Here is a 17,612-nt window from a genome sequence, read left to right on the forward strand (position 1 = left end):
AATACAAAACCGTCGACTTGAATCTTGGACCTTACTTCGCTCGATCAATCAATTAATATCTTTAGAAGTATTTTTTCAATTTAAAAATGATTTTTGTGTGTTTTGAATTGTAAATTGAGTGTGTGACTGAGGAATTTTGAAGTGACACATAGCCTATAGCTACATTTGGACTGTTGTATAAATTAGAATTGGAACGTTTTGGGCGTTTCACCAGCACCTGGTCCTATAGTTTTTTCCTTTTCCTTATTTTTTCCCACATCCCATCCTTCCATTTTTCTCTATTTACTTCTCCTGTTACCTTTTTCACCTTTTCAAAGATTGAAGGTTTCCCTAGTACCTTATTAATCATTATTGACCGAGCGAAGTGAGGTCTAAGATTCAAGTCGACGGTTTTGCATTTCTCGATATGTTTATATGTTTGAATGTTTATATGTTCCGCATTTACGGCGAAACGCAGCAATAGATTTTCATGAAATTTGACAGGTATGTTCCTTTTTGAATTTCGCGTCGACGAATAAATAGGGTTTTTTGAAATTTTGCATTTCAAGGATAAATACAAAGGGAAAAGGAGTATCCTTCTAACGCCAATATTACCGTAAAAATCACACTTCTATAGAATTATTCAACATTAATCAGCTGCAGAGTGGATTATTAATTGCATGCAATAGCACAAGCAATTAATATATCAATGTTACTTCGCAAAAAATCAGCAGTTTTGTGGACTGTTTATTGCATGCCTCATTGAATGCAATTTTTATGCAGTATTAAATAAACTATTACATGCAATAACGAATGCAATTAATAACTAAAATAGCATAGTTTTGTCCCTCGACCTTCCTCTGCTTTGAACTCTGGCTGACCTGTTGCGATTATGTCTTGAAGGAGATAAGCTTTTGTTGTTAGCATTTTTGATACACCAACCCCAACAGCCATTAGCCGTTTTCACACCGATATCTCGCCGCCATTACATACAAACTGAATTTACTCTGATGGACAGTATAAGAGGAGGCTGTGGTTCATAACTATTATTCACAAAACTTCTAGCAGTTAATTATCCAACTATGGATAACCATAGTCGGGAAAATCCTTCAATCCTCCAACTTTATTTTGCACCACTTTTATTTTGTATTGTTGTTGATGTTTACATGCATTTTTTTGTTAATTTGAAACAAACTTGTATGTGTGTGTGGAATAAATAAATAAATTTAATATCAAATTCATATTCATGCATTGGATGAGGCAGGAGTTTGGTTCAAAGCTAACAGTTATCTTTCAAATGATAGAACAGAAAATATCATAGTAATGCCCGGTTTCTCAGTCGTTTCATAAACTGTTTATCTATTCAATAACTTTATTGAATCTATAAACATGAGATATTCTCATTCAAAGATAGAGATATTCTCATTCAACTGATAAATCATCCATCTGTACTATAATAATGGAAAGAACTGGGTTATACACGTAACGGGATAGGAGAATTATGTTTGACGCATCATCACGTCTGAACTAATGAACTGATTGACTTGAAATTTTGCTTAAAGATTATTTATTAACCGAGGATGGTTATAGGCCTATTTTAAATTTTCCAATATTTCATCACATCAAGATATCAGCTCGTAAAGTTTCAAATTAGACCCTTGCGGAGCACGGGTTACCTGATAGTATTAAATACAGGTAGCAGCTCTTCGTAGGTAAGTCCATGCTTGAATTATCGTTTGTAGGGACACGGAATTTGAGTTTGTAGGAGAGTCCACCAAAGTTAAGTCCATCGTACATAACCAAAGTACACTATAGTGAGGTCCACGTTATAATGGCAGTGGATAAAGACAGTAGAAAAACGTTGCCTAACCTCTGTCTTGTCAATGCCTTCTATAGACGGTAGCTGATACAGGTTTATTGATGTAATATCAATGGTTCATTCTCGTTTAAAATAATCAATTATATTTTATTAGGCAAGATATTATATTTTTTAATAATTACGTAATGAATTCACATAATTTTAAGATGAAATAGTTTGTTAATTAATTGATAATTCTACATTGTTGAAAGTCGATCTGGCAGCAGAGCAAAGTCTGAATGAGATAGCGCTATCAGCTTTGTTGAGTAATAGACAAGGATAGCAATACCATTGCTAAACAAACACTGCCATTATAACGTGGACCTCAATATACACAATTATTATACAGAGTACAGAGAGACTGACTCCAAACTGTCAGAACTATCTATGAATTACAACTACGTTTCTCCTACATTAAATGCTGACGGAATCAAGTGAATCTCATTATAACGTCCAGTTTGTAGCTGAACTGAAGCACGCACAGAAGCGAGCAGGAGCGCACGACCTACTACCCCTTTGTGACCCCTTTGACCGTGAAAACAACACTACGAATGAGGAAGAGGAGAAACAGGAGGAGGAGGAGGAGGAGGAGGATGATGATGAGGAGGTGGTGGGGAAGAGAGAGAAAAGAGGCTGATGGAGAAGGAGGAGAAGAAGATGTTGGGTAAATATAATGAACCTAGTGATAAGGAGGATGAGAAAGAGGAGGAGGAGGAGGAGGTGGTGGAGAAGGATGAGAAGGAGGTGGAGGAGGAGGAGGAGGAGGAGTGGGAGGGGGAGAAGGAAGAGGATGAGAAGAACGAGGAGGAGGAGGACGAGAAGAAAGAGGAGGAGGATGAGGAGGAGTTAGAGGAGAAGAAGAGGAGGAGGAAAAAGAGGAGAAGGATGGGAGGCGGTGGAGGAGGAGTTGAAGGAGAGGGATGAGGATGAGGAAGAGGGTGATAAGTGGCTGATTGATAAGGAGGAGAAGAAGATGTTGGGGAAAGAGAAATATAATTAGTGATGAGAAGGAGAAGGAGGAGGTGGAGGAGGAGGAGGGGCAGGACGAGGAGGAGGAGGATGAGAAGTAGGTGGGGGAGGGAGAAAAGAGGTTGATGGAGATGCAGGAGAAGAAGATGTTGGGGAAGAGAAATAAAACTAGTGATAAGGAGGAGAATGATGAGGGGTTGTTGAGGAGGAAGTGGGAGATGTTGGGAGAAATGAATAAAACGAGTGATAACGAGGATAATGAGGATGAGGAGGACGAGGAGAAGAAGGAGAAGGAGGAGGAGGTGTTGGTGGGGAAGAAGAAGGTGGAGGAGAAGGAGAAGGAGGAGAAGTAGGAGGAGAAGGACATAGAACACTTATAATACACCCATCATAAACCTGATACCTCTGTGAATAATTTTATGTAAAATTGGTTTGTGTGCACAATTTTTAAAATAAATATAACTATTGGAAATTGGGTCATTCTTTTTGAAACACTGTAGATATTCACTATACCGTGAGTTTAATGAGTTCTTATGAAGTATTTATCAGTATAAAGATAGAACTTAATTTTAATTTTGATGATACAGCATGGTAATGTAACTACATAAATCGGCAGTGTTTCAAGAAATAGTATATAGTTTCAAGAAATTGATACTGAACTTTCACATAAAAGGAATTTCTATCCGATGGAGAACGATTCATTTATTTAAATTAGAATTTAAGAGAGAAAATTTAGAGATGATGAAGGTTAATTATGAAGTGAAGTAGTGGGTGAAAAAGTGAAGATACGTGAAGGAAAAGAAGTATGACGAAAATATTAATGTATTGTGAGGTCCATGTTATAATGGCAGTGGAGAAAGATAGGAGAAAAACGTTGCCGAACCTCTGTCTTGTCAATGCCTTCTATATACTGTAGCTGATACAGGTTTATTGATGTAATACTAACTGTTCATTCTCGTTTAAAATAATCAATTATATTTTATTAAGCAAGACATTATATTTTTTAATAACTACGTGATGAAATTACATAATTGATATGAAATATTTTGTTAATTAATTATTTATTCTACGTTGTTAGAAGACGATCTGGCAACAGAGCAAAGCGAGAAAGAGATAGCGCTATCCGCTTTGTTGAATGATAGACAAAGATAGCAATACCGTTGCTGATCGAACACTGCCATTATAACGTGGACCTCACTATTGAATATGATAATCAGAGAGAGTGTAATTGACAATTCAATGAAGTGGAAGGAAATATTAGTGATTAGAGAATAATATTGATATGTGGAATTAATTGAAATTATCTTCTTCAATGAGAGAGAACTTTATAAAGAGCAAAAGAGGGAGAAAGAGACAAAGATTGAGAGCGATAGATAGAGAGTTAGAGAGGAAATGAGAAAGAAAGAGTTTGAGTATGATAGGAGGGTACAGAGAAGAAAAGGTAAGAGAAAGAAGAAGAAGAAGAAGAAGAAGAAGAAGAAGAAGAAGAAGAAGAAGAAGAAGAAGAAGAAGAAGAGAAGAAGAAGAAGAAGAAGAAGAAGAAGAAGAAGAAGAAGAAGAGAAAAGAAGAAGAAGAAGAAGAAGAAAGAAGAGAAGAAGAAGAAGAAGAAGAGGAAGAAGAAGAAGAGATAGAAGAAGAAGAAGAAGAAGAAGAAGAAGAAGAAGAAGAAGAAGAAGAAAATAATGATGAAGATACAGTGGTACATGGACTAGAGAGTCTACTTCAGAAGACCGCAGTGGCAGTACACGTTTCTGATCTGTCTCTCCAGTAATAGTGTTCTCTGTAATATTGTCTACTGTCCTTCTTCTTCATCATCTTCTCCTGTTTTTTCTTCTCCTTCTTCTTCCTCTTCTATCTCTTCTTCATTCCATTCTTTTTCTTGTTTCCTACACCCGCACCGTAGGAATTTTCAATCACTTTAAAACGGGTTATTGTCTTCAACGTGATCATTATCATCGATGTTTTCCTTTCTTCTTCTCCTTCTTCTTATTCTTCTTCTCCTTTTTCTTCTTCTTCTTCATATTTTTCTCCTTTTTCTTCTTCTTCATATGTCTTCTTCTTCTTCTTCTTCTTCTTCTTCTTCTTCTTCTTCTTCTTCTTCTTTCTTCTTCTTCTTCAACTTGTGGATTGCATACCGGAAAAACGGGAATGATTTAGATCTCCAAATTTAGCACATAAATATTCTAAAAATATCAATCTCGTGCACCTCGAAGCAAAAATTCCAATTTTCCTTCTAGATTTTCTAGAATTAATGTTCAAATTTTATTCATGGGACATGCATACATATAAATATTGAAAACTAACCAGTCCAATTTTGTCAGGCTGGCAGGTTTCTAAAGATTAACAAGATTTCAGTTCTGTCACTTTATTATGTTAGTACCAAGTTGATTAAAATTATCTATACTATAATAAAGTAGAGAATTGGCTTATACACGTACGGGATAGGAAAATTATGTTTGACGCATCATCACGTCTAAACCACAGGACTGGAATTAACTTGAAATTTTGCATATATATTCTTGATTAACCGAGGATGGTTCTAAGCCAAATTCAAACTCTTCAAGATGCCACTCGTTCAAGTTTTCATTTTGTCAAGTTTCAAGTAGACCCTTGCGGAGCACGGGTTACCAGCTGGTATTTGAATGAATGAGCTCTATTATTCATTTCTTACTCTCCTATAGTCAATTTCCCAATTCAATGATGTTATCAAGAAGTATTTCATGATAATTTATTTCCAGAAATGCGTTTTGGATGAAACAAACTTATCAAATTGATTAATTTTTTCAATTATTTGGATAAACCATGTTAATCAATTCAATTCAATTTTTATTTCCTCAGAAAAAAAATCATATACATATCAGTTATTCAAAATAACGAATAACAATAATAATTACAAAAAGAAATCAAGGAAATATATTTCCCCACTTAGACTATAAATCTGCGTGATCATTGATCAAGTAAGAGTATATTTTCTAAACAATGATAATCATCATAAAGTAATGGATGTAACAGAACCCTTGCGGAGCACGGGTTACCTGCTAGTGTGGTAATATACATAAATATTGTATAATGATACTAAATTTGATAGATAAAAGATGGTGGTAGTAGTTATAGTTGACCGAACGTAGTGAGGTTTATGTTTTTAACTCGAATTTTCCTTTGTCTGTCTGTATGTAACGCAATTACAGCCAAACGCGATGGTGGAATTCTATGAGATTTGGCAGGAATATTCCTTTTTTAACTGCGCGTCGATATCACTGTATATAACTATCATCCACTCTGGAGATAGGATTAATCAGACTATAGAATTATTCATCATAAATCAGCTGTCGAGTGTATTATTGACCGAACGAAGTGAGGTCTAAGATTCAAGTCGACGGTTTGGCATTTCTTTTAATGTTTAAATGTTTAAATGTTTATATTTTTATATGTTGCGCATTTACTGCAAAACGCGGTAATAGATTTTCATGAAATTTGACAGGTAGACCTATGTTCCATTTTTAATTGCGCGTCGACGTAGACTATATACAAGGTTTTTGGAAATTTTGCATTTCAAGGAAAAAGGAGCGTCCTTCATACGCCAATATTAGAGTAAAAATCAGACTATAGAATTATTCATCATAAATCAGCTGACAAGTGTTTACACAGATGTGTGGAGAAGCCAGTCTATTGCTGTATTTCCATAAGGTCTTTAGTTTCAATCAGGTACTTGTGGATGAGAATACTGCGTGAGGTCTACTGTTCACAGAACTACTAGTTAATTACATCCAATAGCGCATGCAATTAATAACTAAAATAACATAGTATTGCCTCTTGACCTTTCTCTGCTTTGAACTCGGGATGACCTGTTGCCAGTATGTCTTGAAGGATATTAGCTTTTGATGTTAGCATTTTTGATACACCAACCCCAATAGCCATTAGACGTTTTCACACCGATATCTCGCCTACACGACATACAGACAGGATTTACTCTTATGGACAGTATAAGAGGAGGCTGTGGTTCATAACTGCGCGAGGTCTACTGTTCACAGAACTACTAGTTAGTTAGTTAGTGAGTTAGTAATTAGTTTGTACCCGGTGGAGGTATTTTTAAACCCTACACCACACCTGACATCATTTCTGTAACCGGTGACATATTTGTCTCTATTTAGTTTAATCTTCCAAAATATGAAATATATAAGAATACATGTGGTTCGATAGTCATTCTTGCAGACTATACCACCGCTGGCCACCAATAATGTAAACGGAGGGGGGGTTGTTTCTTCTTTTATATAATATTTGCTAAAGTTTACTGCTATCAATTCATCTACCGGTATTTGAATCCTTGATTGGATGGGAGCTTTTAGTGGATTCGTTCATTCAAATGCACAGATTATCATCATTATCTAATTGTCACCTATTTTAGCAACTAGCAACTACGAGCCAGGAACTTCAATGAAAAATACTAAGAAAAATTTAACCTCAGGTTTATTGAATTCTAAGTAAATAGAATGAATTAATAAAAGTCAGGTAACATGTCAAATTTTCCAACAGAGTTACTCAGTAACTGATTCAGAATAAGAAGGTATATTCAATTTATACATTTTGGGAACCTGCTAACTTGCTGCAACTTAATTCGGGCCTCGGTCATTCTATGTTGCTAAATTTTGAGCTATAATACGAAGACAACAAAAGTTTGGCATTTACCATTTTTACAATTCAAATTTCGACTCTTCAGAAACACCACATGCGGTTTAGAAAAACTCACTATACTGGTACTCACACGCACAAATAATTTCCTGGTTCTACTCTCACTAACAATATTAAATTTTGGTTCCTATTTAACGACATAAAAATTACTGATAACTAAAAAAACTTTTCAATTTGTCCCTCTGAATGGGAAATGGACCCAATCAGAGGATCGAGGCTCGCAACCGTTACATGTTTTCCCAGTTATGTCTCAATTCGAACTGAGGCCTTTTCACTGAAAATTGTTCCCCCTCCACGAGCGTTGAGCATAACTTCAAGTGGAAAAGCCAAAGCTGCAAAAAGGTCAATGCTCGTTCAATTTTCAAATACAGTGGCTTTTTCGACATGAAATTGAAACTGCACTTGGAAAATGCACGAAAATTGCTTTAATTTTGACAACCAAGCAACAAGTTAGCAAATTCAAACAAGACAGAGTTAATTCTCACACTAAAAACGCAGGGTTCAACAAACAGTAAAATCAAAGTTCATTTCAGTTCGAAAACCTGAAAAATAATATAAGATACACACAAACAACTACAATAATACCCACTCAATATCACACTATTACAAGTTGATCGGTGAAATCAATCTTCCAAATTAGCGCTGAGTTGATCCTTATTAACCCAAACACCACATTTTAAAATCAATTTTCTTGTTCAGTGGTTTGTTGATTCAATAACAGCGTTCAGTTTTCACTTAGATTTTGTCAGCATTGTTTGATAGGGGATCATATAATACGGAAAGCTGACAGATGTAAGTGAATTTCACTATAGGAAAAACATGCATAACTCGTGGCGAATTGGTCAACTAATAATGCATCAGCTGTTAATGAGAGCATAGGCTATAGTGAGGTCCACGTTATAATGGCAGTGTTTGATTGGCAATGCTATTGCTATCCTTATCTATCATTCAACAAAGGGGATAGCGCTATCTCTTTCTCGATTTACTCTGCTGCCAGATCGTCTTTCAATAATGTAGTATTAATAATTAATTAACAAAATATTTCATATTAATAATTATGGAAATTCATTATGAAATTATTGAAAAATATAATTTCTTGCTTAATAAAATAAAATTGATTAAGGTTTTATTTTATTTCACAGGTTTATTGATTTTACATCAATAAAACCTGTATCAGCTACCGTTTACAGAAGGCATTGACTGGACAGAGGATCGGTAACGTTGATCCCCTATCTTTCTCCACTGTTATTATAAGGCTGACCTAACTATAGTTGAACTGGGTTAATTGGGCTCTAATCACCAATTATCATCTTGATGGTAGTCAACTTGCGTTCAAAATCATCTCAAAATCGCGTTACGGGTTTATGATTTTTTTTCGATCATTATCCGGTCATAGTGATGAGATTAGATTAGAGTTCTAAGTTCACTAAGAATATCGGAGCACCGAGCTTCGCTCGTTATTTTTATTTATTGATAAACAGAAAACAATTCTCTAAAATGATCGTGTTCATATTTCACAGCTGGCTAAACGTCATCTTATGAATTTCGGGGATGCGTTATTTTGATTTTTCACTATCCACAGCTGTTTCAGCCAAGGATGAATCAACCTTTTAATGTCGTTCAGCGAGTTTTCCCAAGGATAAGACCTAGAGCAATAGAATCTTTATATCATAAACCTACTATGTTCCAAATTTCGTGAAAATCGTAAGAGCAGTTTTCGAGATCCGTTAAACATAAATAACCACTTATATTCATTATATTGTTGTTGATATGATACTCCTGTGCGCGGACGGAAAATTTATTTTCTTTGCGCTCAGTAAATTTGCCATAATTATTATGATTTAGTTTTAAACTTTTATTGTATTATTGTTTTATATACAATTAATATTGTGTTTCCAACACTATGTCTGTATTTGTTTTTATGGCAAATAAAGTCTATTCTATTCTATTCTATTCTATTCTATTCTAAAAATGACCAAATATGAAAATAACCAGATAATAATACAGAAATTGCTCGCTTAATATAATAGGATTTTAGTATTCATGTTACAATATATATATACTATTGATGCACAGTAGACATGAGGATTTGAATAAGAGAATAGAATGAATACAGAGAAGATATGATAACAATAACATTTCACGGAACAGAAACTAGCAGCTTTGGAATGCTAGAATTGATTTCAAAAGAGATGATGAATGTGAATGATGTGATGATGAATGGAATAAATAGAATGAATTAGCAAGATTTTTGTTGAAACACCGCCGATTTATGTAGTTAAATCTCAATATTATTATATTTATTATTGTTTTTCAAATCTTCACTCTCACTAATTTTTCATTCTTTGTAGAGTTCGTTAAATTATTAGAAAAACTGTCATTTTATGTAGATTAGTTTATATGCCAGTAGGCCTATATATTGTAACATACATGATTTTCGTTTCGATCATTATTCGGTCATAGTTAATGAGATTAGATTAGAGATTCAAGTTCACTAAGATTTTAGTACTCATGTATGTTACAATATATTCTGGCTCATACACCAATCTACATTAAGGGCCGGTTTCCGAGCTCGGGATTCTGCTAAGTTCTAGACTTAAAACAGCTGGAGCCAGAAAATTGGCTTTCCGAAACGGGACGTAATTTATGACAATCTTTATTTTCTTATTTCTATGGTTGGAAAAGTTCTCCCTGGACGAATTTAAACATTCCCAAACAATTCAAAATGGCTGAAACTTTACACTATTTTTTCTTCATTTCATTTTGTGTTCAATTTTCTAGTTTTCCGAAATTCAATTTAAAAGTGACGTCTACGCCCCGTTTCGGAAAGCAATTTTCTAGCTGTTTAAAGTCTAGAACTTATCTGAATCCCGAGCTCGGAAACCGGCCCTTAATGTAGATTGGTGTATGAGCCAGAATATATTGTAACATACATGAATACTAAGATCTTAGTGAACTCGGAGGTCTCATCTGATCTCATTAACTATGACCGAATAATGATCGAAACATAACTCATGTATGTTACAATATATAGGCCTACTGGCATATACACTAATCTACATAAAATTACAGTTTTTCTAATAATCTAACGAACTCTATAAAGTATGAAAAATTAGTGAGAGTGAATATTGAATGCAATTTGAAAAACAATACAATAATATTGAGATTTAACTACATAAATCGGCGGTGTTTCAACAAAAATCTTGCTAATTCATTCTATTTATTCCACAATCATCAACTCTTTTGAAATCAATTCTAGCATTCTATCTCTCAAAGCTGCTAGTTTCTGATCCGTAAAATTTTCTTGTTCTCCATATCATATCTTCTCTGTATTCATTCTATTCTCTTATTCAAATCCTCCTGTCTACTGTGCATCAATAGAGCACATTCATCTATAATAGCAAAATAAGTACAGGTTTCATAAATGAAAATGGAACTTAAAATTCATTTCTTTGCCATAAATAATATTCCAACTTACAAATGGCACTACCGGCAAAGAACACCTTGTGTGCCAGCAGTGAGTTCGAACAACAAGGTACAGCAAACATGTCAATAGGAAGAAAATAGAGCTTATTCAAACTACTAAAATGAATAAAATTACGGAAACCAGGTCACATCTCAATCTTTACAACTAGTATAAGACAAAATTACAAAGTAACTTTGCATAGATTTTCACTTCTTTCTTTATCCTATTCACTTCATCTCTCTTTTCACAACCTTCCCTCCTTCTGTTCATTCTCATATCCTCTCACTTCCCTATTATTCCTAGTGTGAGGCCAGTTTCAAGAAACCAGTTACTTGTCTCATGTTTTGAAGCTCTGATAAAACAAACATAATAGCCCACTCCAGAAATGATGATGATACGACCCGTTCGAGGATGATAGGGGTGGTCTGTTGACTAGGGGTGTACCCTACACCCTTCTAACAGGTTGGTAAAAAACTTGAAACTAAAGGGTAGCCAACCTTTGGAGGGCTCTGAAACTGGACAGTCATAAGGTGATGTCCAGTTTGGTCATTTCTTGTATGTCCAGTATGAGGATTCCCTATAACAGTCGTGTTCCCAAGATGGGATACCTGTCTGAAAAAAACCTGAATTTTGACCAGTAACTAGAAACTGGTCGGAGGGTGCTAACGAATACTGTAGATAAAGGAATCGATCAGTTTTGAATAGAGACTGGAAGAAAAATATCAAATTAATAGATGAATCCCAGTAGAATGCACAATAGTTTGTTGTTACACCGGTTTGTTTAGATGGGTTGTTCAGGGGTGACGATGGCTTGCTTTCGAGAATAGTCTACGTACTTGCCAGAAGTACAAAGTATTTTAATAAAATAAATTTCTGATATTGGATGGACAGAGGATGATATCACATTCCAAACTCAAATTGGATTTTTTTCTTCTATAGTCAATATATTTACAATTACTTGTTAAACAACTCCAAAAATAATCTATATAATAGATTATTGTAATAGAATATAGTGTTCACAGCTGTTGTAGCTATGGTGAAAGTGATATTTTCGAGCTCAAAATTTAAGTGATTTTATTCTATATTTTGTGAATATTTGAAGTTTGGTTTTTGTTTTAACGGAAGTTTTATTATCAATCTATCTAGATTTGAAATTCTTTGTTTTATTCTGATTCATAGTTTCAGATTGAAGATTTGGTGTTGGAATTGAAGTAACATAACCTACATAATATTTGGACGATTTGTGACAAAATCAGGAAATTGAAGAAGTTTTGGGCAATAGCCTGTTTTTTCTTTTCCGACTATTGTATTGTTCGCTCTATCTAATAAATAAATAAATAAGAGAAAGTAGGGTTGTGTTTGTTCGCATCGAAACATGCCAACTTGTGGATTGCATACCGGAAAAACGGGAATGATTTGGGTTTCCAAATTTTGCACATAGTTAGGAAATATCAATCTCGTGCACCTCGAAGCCCAAATTCCAATTTTTCTTTTAGATTTTTCAGAATTAATGTTAAAAATTCATTCATGGGACATGAATATAATACAATATTGAAATGTACATACCATATGTTGATATGGAACTACAACTTGAGAGAGTACCTTTTCGGAACAGTTGTGACGGTTAATACTGGCAACAAAATTGATCAATAGTCTAATTTTGTCAGGTTGGCAGTAAACTGAGGATGGTTTCTAATAAAGATTTGAGTTCTGTCATTTTATAAGGTTAGCACAATGTCGAATAACTTACCTGAAATACATATTTTGAAAAATAATGTGATTGGCACTGCTGCTCCAATCAGATCTATTCTCGGGAATATAGATAATATCCTTATGTTCCAGAAACAGAATTCTATGATGGGAGTTATCTTTTTTTATTCCCGTAGCGAAGCACGGGTGATCTGCTGATAATCTATATATTAATAGAGAGTGGGGTTGTGTTTGTTCTCATCAAAACATGTCAACTTGTGGATTGCATACCGGAAAAACGGGAATGATTCAGATTTGCAAATTTAGCACATAGATTCTAAAAATATCAATCTCGAGCAACTCGAAGCCCAAATTCAAATTTTCCTTTTGGATTTTTCAAAATTAATGTTCAAGTTCCATTCTTGGGACATGAATATATTTCAATTGAAATGTAAATACCATATGTTAATATAGAACTATAATCTAGAGAGACAACCTCTTTGTCATAAAAACCATGACTACGCTCCATTTCGGAAAGCCAATTTTCTGACTCTAGCTGTTTAAAGTCTAGAACTCAGCTAAATCTTGAGCTCGGATTTGAATGTGTCCTGTCCCATAAATTCCAACTCTGGGTGCTCATATCTCATAAACTTATGGACAAAAAACAATTTTTTTTTTCAGGATTTTATTTCATTTTGGTAACTTGTTACCATACAGTAAGTGCCATCAGTAAAATGTTCCCAAAATGGCTTTGCACAGCCTTATAGTCTATAGTGAGGTTCACGTTATTATGACAGTATTTGATCAACTTTGGTTTTGCTATCCTTGTCTATCATTCGACAAAGCCGGTGGTACTATCCTTTTCTAGGTCCACAACGATGACAATTATGTTTTTGACAGTGTAGAAATATAATTAATTAATGCAGAGAATCGGCATCGCTATTCTTCTATCTTCATCCACTGCCATTATAAGGTGGACCACACTATAGAACTTGGATCTAGGGAACTGGCCCTAAATAATACATTGAATAGTGGAAAGTGAATCACAATAAATTGAGTTTTAGATAATTTTATCAATTGAAAGTTACAGTAGGAGCTTATTTTTCATGTCTTTTTTTGGTTGAGAATTTATCAGAAAATAATTCCGAGAGATGAGAAAGAAGTTAGTACAAAAAACAGCGTTGAGAAAGCAAACAGAAAAAAGAGATGACATGATAAGAAGCCTACTGATAACACTTGTTCACATGAAGGAATTTTTTTATAAAAAGGAACATAATCTTTTAAGTGGATGTTCCACAATCTTGTAAGCACTCTGCTTCTTTTTAACACAATCCTTAAGTTCAGTACAGTTCGCACGGTAAATCTTATAGCGTTAACATCACGTAGGCCCTACCTTAATTTTCCGTTAGGCAATGGTAAAGCTTTCATATGCTTTCAATTAGGATTGTGATAACTGTCACAGAGAGTGTGACATCAACAAGAATAATTGACCGAGGGAAGTGAAGTCTAAAATTCAAGTCGACGGTTTTGCATTTCTCTTTATGTTTATATTTATATTCCGCATTTTCAGCGAAACGCGGCAATAGATTTCCATGAAATTTGACAGGTATAACATACCTTTTTGAATTTCGCGTCGACGTATATACTATAAGGTTCTTTGAAATTTTGAATTTTAAGGATAATACAAAAAGAAAAGGAGTCTCCTTCGAACGCCAACATTACCGTAAAAATTAGATTAAGAATTATTCATCATAAATCAGCTAGGTATCAAAGAAAATATTAATTTCATTCAATAACGTATGCAGTTAATATATCAATGTAACTTGGTGAAAAAATCTGGTGTGGTACTGACACTCACACAACTTTCCTTGCTAATTGATCTATAAGCCACATCAACGAGGATAATTTAGGGAATAACATTATGCCGATTGGCGGCTAAATAATTAAAACTACGATTATACTATTGTGATTGTGTTCAGAGTACATTTTCCTTTGTTTGGATTATGAAATTTGAGGATTTTTTGAAAGTTGTCAAAACAGCTGTTCTACAAATAAAATATCGACATGAGTGTTCTTTTGAATAAACTGCTCTACCAACCTACCTAACGCACGAGAAGGAGGTTACAAAGTGAATTTCTCAAGGACCATCTGTTAATTTCTCAGGGAGGAGACTCATGCCAGTTAATAGAGCTGATATATAACTATACAGGGTATGAATTTGAAAAAAATTGGTCAAGTCATTTTTGAGAAAATGGTGATAGAAATTTAACAAAATTCATTCTTCTCAGGAATATTACGGAACTCCTGCAATTTTCCCAGAAATGAGACTCATGTCAGTTGATAGAGCTTATAAATAGCTATCTAGGGTATAAATTTGAAGAAAATCGTTAGAGCCGTTTTCGAGAAAACTGTGAAAAACATGGTTTTTTAGCCATTATCCGCCATTTTTTCCGCCATTTTGAATTGAATTTTATTGAATCTCTCATTGTCGGATCCTCATGGTATAAGGACCTTAAGTTTGGAATTACAAGTCAATCGGTTGATTAGGAATGGAGTTATCGTGTTCACAGACACACACACAGACCAAAACCCAAAAATCATGTTTTTGGACTCAGGGGAGAAAACATATAGAAAACATGAAATTGGGGTACCTTAAATTTTTTTGGAAAGCAATACTTTCCTTACCTATGGTAATAGGGCAAGGAAAGTAAAAATTAGCTGTTATGTGGACTATTAATTGCATGCAATGACGCATGCAATTAATAACTGAAAGTAACATGGTATTTTCTCTCGATCTTTCTATGCTTCCAACTCGGGTTGACCTGTTGCCAGTAGACCTGTCTTGAAGGAGATTAGCTTTCGATGTTAGCATTTTTTACACCAACCCTAGCTGTTTTCACACCGATATCTCGTCGGCACGACATACAGACAGGATTTACCCTGATTGACAGTATAAGAGGTGGCTGTGGTTTATAACTGCGCGAGGTCCACTGTTCACAGAACTACTAGTAAAAATAATCAATAGGAAGTCAATATACCACAAAACATGCAGAGAGATTTAAGAATTAGATAAATAAGTTCTTATTGCATGGTACTCCAATAAGTTATTGTCTCTTTAACTAAGAATCACACGAATATGAATATGTAGATTGGAATTGGAATTCTTATCAACGTTACTCGAACGGTCTATACAATTCCATGTAAGGTATGTATTTTAGTACTGCATCAAAATTTTCAGGTTTGGATTTCAGCCGTTATGTGATTAGGATACTGTATACAACATGTGGATTGTAGAGTGTCGGCGAATGAGCTTTATTATTCTCTCACTCAATCACTACCATTCATTCTCTCACTCGCTCTCACACACTCTTCCTATTCTCTTCTCTTTTCCCAAGTCGCAACTAGTTACCCTTGACACTCATATTGTCTCATTGTGTTCTATTGAAAGCGCCATGTCGGTTCAATCTATGCATGATACTCTACCAAGAATCGAGTTCCCTGAAATTTATTATTTACAGTTTATGTTCTCAGACTTATGATCATAAATTCACAAGACCACAAAAGTCGATCACTGAAAACCAGACAACAACTAATCGTTCGTACAGTGTGGTCCATATCGCAATAATTGTTTACCTCCTATAATACTGTTATCTAGTCGATTCAAATCGTCAATGTATATCTATAGTATATTAGAATAGACTAGAGATGGAAATTTCATTTTTCCAAATGCTAATCAATGAATACTAGTAGTTCTTACTGTTCTCGCGCTCAGTAAGTTACATTGACCTTTATGTTTTCTCAAAAATTAATAGATAATTTATCAATTCAAAATGTCTAGAAAAAATCCTAAATAAACATAGAGCTTTCTGTCCTATCGTACCGTGACGTGTCGTCCCGGAATGTGAGTGTGAGCGCTGTTATCAGGTCTACAACTGTCTACAACGTTGATACAAAGATACATTTTCAAGATGTTCGATGTTTTTGAACGGGTAGTATTATAGTCAACTGTCCACTAACGTTGATGGAAAGATATATTTTCAAGATGTTCGATGTTTTTGAACGGGTAGTATTATAGTCCAATGGACAGCTAATTTATGATGAATAATTCTAAAGTCTGATTTTTACGGTAATATTGGCGTTCATGGGAGGCTCCTTTTCCTTTTGTATTATCCTTGAAATGCTAAAATTTTGAAAAAACCGTATGTATACGTCGACGCTGAATTCAAAAAGGAACATACCTGTCAAATTTCATGAAAATCTATTGCTGCGTTTCACTGTAAATGCGGAACATATAAACATAAATATAAACAAAAATATAAACATAATATAAACTATACTAATAATAATTATTATTATTTTCAATAGTATAACAACGTTGCCGATCATCACTGTCTTGTCAATGCCTTCTATAGACGGTAGCTGATACAGGTTAATTGATGTAATATTAACGATTCATTCTTCTTAAAAGTAATCAATTATATTTAACCAAGCAAGAAATTTCATTTTTCAATAACTTCATAATGAGTTTTCATAATTAAGATAGAGTATTTTGTGAATTATTTATCAATTCAACATTGTTAAACGCAGATCTGGCAACGGAGCAAAGCGAGAGAGAGAGGCTATCTCAGCTTGCGCATCGCCTTGTAGAATTTTATTTATTCATTTGTAGAATAAGAGCCTTGTAGAATGAAAGACAAGGATGGCAATATCATTGCTAATCAAACACTGCCATTATAACGTGAACCTCACTATAGCAGTTGAAATTTTAGAGAAATAACCCATCAAAATAGCTTAGAAATTTTGTTTCAACTTTTTCACTTTGTGAACACTCCAATTACTCAAACACAAGTCTCTAAAATAATTCAAAAAAAAAAAAAAATGCGTCAGAGAAGGATATAAATTCCAAGTCACCAAAATTTCGAATTTCACTCCACTACCTTTTTTCTTCAATTTCTTCAATT

At 34.3% G+C, this 17,612-nt stretch overlaps 1 protein-coding gene across 5 annotated transcripts in view; it reads right to left on the bottom strand.

The window, feature by feature from the left end:
• Positions 1-17,612, bottom strand: part of LOC111053311 (steroid receptor seven-up, isoforms B/C) — a 181,952-nt gene that overhangs the window by 114,013 nt on the left and 50,327 nt on the right. The window lies entirely within an intron of this gene.

Source organism: Nilaparvata lugens, chromosome 9 (assembly GCF_014356525.2).
Source record: "Nilaparvata lugens isolate BPH chromosome 9, ASM1435652v1, whole genome shotgun sequence".
Lineage (NCBI taxonomy): Eukaryota > Metazoa > Arthropoda > Insecta > Hemiptera > Delphacidae > Nilaparvata > Nilaparvata lugens.